Source organism: Augochlora pura, chromosome 11 (assembly GCF_028453695.1).
Source record: "Augochlora pura isolate Apur16 chromosome 11, APUR_v2.2.1, whole genome shotgun sequence".
NCBI lineage: Eukaryota > Metazoa > Arthropoda > Insecta > Hymenoptera > Halictidae > Augochlora > Augochlora pura.
In genome coordinates, this window is record NC_135782.1 from 4,567,092 (window position 1) to 4,573,891 (window position 6,800).

Genomic DNA, 6,800 nt, shown 5'->3' on the forward strand with positions numbered 1-6,800 from the left:
AGAGAGAGAAAGAGAGAGAGAGTAACGGGGCTCCGATCTGTCAATCACCGGATCACCGAAACGAGTCCTCGGCACCGCTCGCTTTCCACAAGGGAGGCTCTCTCGCCCTTCGTCCCTTGGAAACACGACGCCCGCCCCGACGACCCTTCCCACGAACTTTTTTCTTCCTCGACGTCTGAGGTAAAAGCGAACTCGTTAAAGACGCCAAATAAAATCGCCCCTCGCCCGCCGCGGCCGCAGGAAACCGTCGCTTTTCTTCCTTCGGATTGTCCCTTCTTTAATTGCTTCTCGAACGACCGTCGCGTAGTCGGCTGGCTCTCGGTGTTGCGCTACATTGACCAGTTGAAAAACAATTATTTACGAACAATTCCAATCGTCCCTTCAAACTGTGACTTTCTTAAAAAGGTATCCTTTATATATTTAATACAATAAATGCTAAATAGCTAATAGAATACTTGCAGTTCTTTGAATTACATGCAAGACCAAGTACCTCCGATATTATTATAAATAATAAAAATAAAAAACTCCTGCTGTAATTAATTTTATAGATAGCCAATGCAATGTTTTAAAATCAAACCGATGATACAATTTGTTCGACGAAATACTTCGACTTTCTTAAAAAGGTATCCTTTATATATTTAATTAAAATAAATGCTAAATAGGTAATAAAATACTTGCAGTTCTTTGAATTACATGCAAGACCAAGTACCTCTGATATTATAATAAATAATAAAAATAAAAAACTCCTGCTGTAATTATTTATTCGACGAAATGCTTCAAAGTAAACCTAAAGCAACAATTTATCCAATAAATCGTTCTCAAACGAAAAAATTATAAAATTACTACTTATTATAAATTAACAAACAATAATTTCTAAAGCCTCAATAATCCTGAAATTTATCTGACATCGTCGCGAGGGTATGCAATTCCGATCGATTACCAAAGTGGTGGCTTCTTCGTTTGCGGAAAAAATTCGGTCTCGCGGCAGGTTGGCTCCAATACGTTCCGGCTGGTAGATCCGAAATCAACGGGGAACAAGGTGGAACCTTCGGGGGGATGGGCAGAGGGGGGAGGGGGCGGTGGTGGTTGTGCGACGGAAAGACGGAGACGCAGACAGAAAGACGGAGAGGAGCGGGCCGTTGAACGGGAGTGGCAGTTCTTGCGATTAGCGAGCGACTAGGGGAAGCTCTCTCGCTGCCGGAGTCTGAGGTTTTAATTAAGCATTCACTGCGGATGATATCGCATGCCTCTTTATACTTCATAGCAGCCAGATGTTGCTACGAGGTCCTTCCTCGCCTTAGGTCCTCCCGTAGACCCGGGCGGCAGCGCGACGGAAGGAACGTCGCTATTTCGTTTTAATTATGCATGTTTAATTTGCTTATATCCTGGCCAACCCCCCCGCGCGATGATACGCGTTCGCGTATCCTGGCAGACGTTCCTGGGCCGAGGACCACGCGTTTCCTTGCCGCCATCGGCTAATCTGCATCTCCGTGAATGCTCCCGGATGGGGGCTGTCGAATCCTACAATGCGTCGCGAGGATGCCAGTCTGATCCGAATAAAATAAAAGAAAATAAATTTATTAAAGGAATAAAAATACTGTGCTCGATTTTGAATGTGTGGTGATGTCGTTGATAATATTTTTATTTGTTAAACAGTGTTAAACAGTATCTATTATATTTTCCTAAATTATAAAGAACTTTAACAGAAGCTTCTATAATTTTAGTATAATAATTATGAAATTCCTTCTCGCCTACAGAAATCATTTTAAAAGAAATCGAATCACTGCGCGACGGCATAATTTAAAATTTCTCTTCGCCGCGTGGAAGTTTCAGCGAAACGAACACGCTACGTTCAATAATTAGACATAGCGTCGAATCATGTTACAGGTGCGTTGATATTATGAGCTTGCATTTTACGCCGCGACGCGGTATTCACTTCGGCACGTTATATGACACGGTTCTTGATTCAATGAGAGATCAGAACTGTGGAGCGCGGCGTGCAGCGTGGCTGGGGTGTGTGCCTCGTTACTCGCTTTAATTAGCTCCTCCTGCGAGCACGGAATAAAATTAAATGGACAGACCGGCACAGAGAGTTGGAACTTTAATTAATCCTGCGGAGAGTGTACTAACAATTCCACGCGTTATAGAAATAGCATGGAGAATCAAATTATAGCCGGCGAGCGATTTCAATGAATTCTTTGGTAACGCGAAATAATCGTCCGCTTTGATGAACAAAAAGCCACGATTATTGTACGATTATTTCCTTGGAGAAATGATAGAGAATATTGGTATAAAGGATGGTTTCGCACGTGCGATGTCGACGTCGAAGTCGCACACCCGTGTAGACAAAGTATTCCATAACAGTGGTCCCTGTTGGCGGCACGGTCGCAGAGTTGGTCTGCTCTTCGGGATCCTTTTCGTGAGAGGGGGGGAGTGGTGACTGTTACAAAAGAGAGGGATCTCCCTTGCGAGAGAACAGTCTCCTCTGGAACAAATCTACCCCGAGGACCGGAGAGGTATACAGGCAGGTCTAGGGGCCGACACTTGGCGCAAATTGCCCCAGTAAGTGTAGTGCATTAATCTTTGGTTTGGTTTGCTCTCGGCCACCGCGTGTGTTGCGGTGGCCGCGTTTCTCGTAAACCCTCGACAACGCCGCACATCCCCGAAAACCTTTTTGGGTATTCCGCTTACACCACCCCCCGGAGTGTAGCCCGACTCACCAAACCGCGCTCGCTGCCGGCCGTAATGTGGAATCTGATGAGACGTCCGCGGTGTCCTTCCACTATTCTACTCTCGAGTCTGCCTTGTACGCCACGTGAAACTAGACAGATTTTTATGAATCGTTCCATAGCATTTTCTAGGTATCTGAATTTTTGTAATTAGGGTATATGGTTGGTTGGAGACGTTCTCGGGGTAGTTTATTAATTTTTGCCAAAGATGAATTTTCTATAATAATCTATACACTCTCTTTCGTCTAGGATTATCGTAGCATATAAAATAATTCAGCGTATATACATTGTAAAATTAATAGACTGTGGATATTATGGACTTACAGCAAAAGCTAGTATATATAATAGAAAATAATAAATACAGTAGCCTTTAGAAAATAGTAAGAAAATAACTGCCCAAGTCCTGTCCATAAATAAAGTATAATTAATACATTAATCCCACAATAAAATTAATGAATCAATAACCTTCCCACATTAATAGAATCAGTGACGTTAACGCAACAAAACTGAAGTTATCACTTGAATCGAAGAGAGCTTCCTCGTTTCGTAGAACTTCCAAGACAAAAGACTCCGCGACAAGTGCCTCCATAGAATCAAAGTGCGCCGCGGCACCCTCTCCGTCCGGCAGCACCGAACTTCCACGGGCGTTCTCCAGCGGCCACCTCCGAACCCTTTTGTCCTTAACCGGTCACCTTAACCGTAACGTCCGCGCGAGCCCGCTTCGGAAGACCGTCGGCGGTTCTTGCGTAATGCGAATACCGTGTCGCATTCCAGGAACTCTCGTGGTCCCGTGGAAACCCTTCTTTATTCGATTAAATAAATTGGTAGCGATTACGTGGACGAGCCTCCGGCTAATGGAACCCGATAGCCCGGTGATGAGCCGCGGGTAATTAATGGCGCCGATCCGCAGGTTCATCCAGTTTCCTGTTTATTTTCAAGGATTGCGTCCCTCCTTTTTTTTCTCTGTTTCCTCGAACACGATCGCCAGTCAAGACTTGTAATTAGAACCGGGCTGACCACGAGGATAATTCGAAGCTTCTACGAAAATGTCGGTGTCGGATTTCGGGCGGATAACGAGCTGAAAAGTGGGCTAGAAAGCGCAAGGTTAACTATTTATGCTGGGAGAATTTTCTTACGCGCGACTGCTACGAGGACGTGGCGTTTTAAATAAAATATGAGATGGCGTTGTGTTGGTAGTAATTACTCTGCTGAAGTAGGAGCTCGTATAAAATTGTACTCGCAAGGATTCTGCAAATTAATAAGATTAAAATCAGGATAGATATCAGCAGTATTGTTATTAATACAGTGCAAAGGGTTGACACTAGATTCTGGACAGTTATGCAAACCTTTTATATAATTTCCAGATCAACGAATATTTCAGTAAATTTCTAAAGAAATAATTCATAAAGAAATAAAAAAATCATGTTTCTAAAGAAATAATTATTAAATAATAAATGACTAAAATAAAAGATAAAATAAATTATTTAAGTTTAGGATATTATTGTCCTCTGGAACATTATTTACTGAGTTATATAGAATTTTATCTGAAACTTGTCGCAGAGCCGTTCACCCGAGACTTTTGCTCCATCGAGAGGGAGCGATTAGGGTATTTTGAGTGTCGTTGATTGAGCTGGGAAAGGAGTCAGGGGTAACCTAAAGAATTCATGGTATCGCAGTTCACGATGCGGTCACGATCTCCATCAATTGCAACGTCGCGAGTGAATTCGAAGCACGGGTTCGCGCGGGGGTATCGCAAAGTGCGGTCAGAGCTTGATATTAGGCGAAATCACTATCCGCCCGGTCTATCTACTCCGGTGTTCCCAGATTGCAATATAATGACGTCGTAAGTCGGCGAATAATTGCGGAAATTTGTATATTCAGCCCGGGTGACTCTCGTCCCGTGGCCTCGATCACACGTTCCTACGGCCCGATGCATCCTCCGCGCATCCGCTAATGCACTGCGCTTCGATACCGAACGGAATCTTTGCACAAAATATCTTATAAATTATCTTATATCTTAAATACCTTATCGTTATAATTTAAACAATTTTAATGCGAGATGTCATGTTGAAATTCAAGAGAATCGAAGCTCAATTTAATTATTTAATTCAGACCTAAATTATCGTAAAAATAATCCATAAAAATTCTATAAATTTTTATAAATATAGTGGGAAACTAGGAAATATTTAGACTTAAATTATGACTATAATAATTAATCAAAATTAAGCGAAGAAACATAAGGGATGTTTAGAAAAATACTAGAAACTAGTACAAAATTCGTCCACAACTTATAGCAAAATTAATTCCCAAAAAAGTCTTCTCTTATTATTAAAACAACTCGCAGAAATGAAGCGAATTAAACACAGTTAATTTTCAGAAAAATACTGTAGAAACCAGGGGAAAAATATACCAGAAAAATATGAGATTTTTCTTGCGTTTCATCGCGATGATTAAGAGATATAATAGTTACGGCGTCGTCCTATGATTTCGCGTTGCAAACAGTGGATAAATGGACCTGCTACCATGGGGATGAAGAACGGACGCACACGCGCCGACTATGGGGGGTGCGATATATCGACGCTGCCCTTGATGTCGAGTCACGGCCGTGCAAGTCACCAGCCTCCATCAGAGGGGGGATGATGAGACGACTAAAGTTAGAACAGTGTCGGCGCAGCGGATAACTTGATACACCTAGGCGCGTGAATGCGATGATTCTGTGTATCCGCCGATCGATCGTGAACTCATCGCCTTATTTCCCATGTTGCTAGCACCATCGACCGAGAACGTCACACCTACGCAGTTGTTCATTGGAAACGTTGCGGCTGACTTTTATTTCTGTGAATGAGCTCATGAAAATCAGCTGAAAGGATTTGTTTAAAAAAGAAATTTTCGTTGAAATATTGCAAAAGCTCTACTATTTTTATGCTACACAATAAGATATATATATATTCTCAATTATATTCCAATATAAATGAATATTGTTCTTTTTGTAATAAATAATACGAGACCTTTTTGGGATTTATTTGCAGGTAGAATAAAATTCGAAGTAAGCTATAATTTTTCATATATTTTATAATGTCCCTGTTGTTAATAATTTTACAAAATCTCATGCTCTTCGAGACTCGTCTATAGTTCCTGCTGTATCAAATCGGCGATCATTCCCGACACCTGTATCCTTAGCAAATTTGAACTCTCGGATCGTTCCGATGGCAAAGGGCTCGCAGGCCCGCTGAAATATTGGGTCAAAGGTGCCCGCTGACGAGGAACAAGCCCGAACGGAAGTGTACAGAAGTTTCGGTGGTCCGCTCGATCGTTCCTGGCACAAATTACCTCTTTAACGAAAGGTAACCGATTCCTCTCGGAGGATCGAGCTCAGGAGGAAAGATGGAACGGTCCCACGGGGGCCGGAGGGACGCCTCCAGGAGAAGGTGTACGCTGGGGTAGCGTCGGTCGAGGCGTCAGGAGCGCCCTTTAGCGGCCCCCATCGTCTTCTACCCGGGGACGTCCGCCAGGCGGACCAAGTGACAAATAGATGTACGCGGCCGCCGCACGATTTACTCCTCGCGAAGGGATAAAAGCTTCCTGACAAAATCCTGCTGTGACAGCGGATCCTGGCGTCCCGGCCGTGTGTTGCTTCCACGGCGACTAATCGTCCTCGCGAAAAAAAAACTCAGTCACGATCTTTCGACGGCTAAAAACCGCCCGTCGCAGTGAACGGAGACGTTGGGTCGATGTTCGTGGACGCGATTTTACCAGGAACAATCACTGCCCGACGATATTGCCATCGTATTTTAATTGCTGCAGCCTGAAATTTAATCGTTATATCATAAATTTTGTAATTTTATTATTTCATGATGGTGAGAGATTACTTTTGGTGTACTATGACTGGTGTGAAATATAATTTAAATTCTGCTTGTTGTAATAAGGGTGCAGAATTTTTCCTTTGCTGTAGAAAATAACTCTGACAGTTTCAAAGAATTTTATTGTCTACTTGTTGCAATCTTAAGATGTAACGATTATCATTTATATGTATATTTACAGTGAATTTTATTATCTGCCTGATAATTCAAT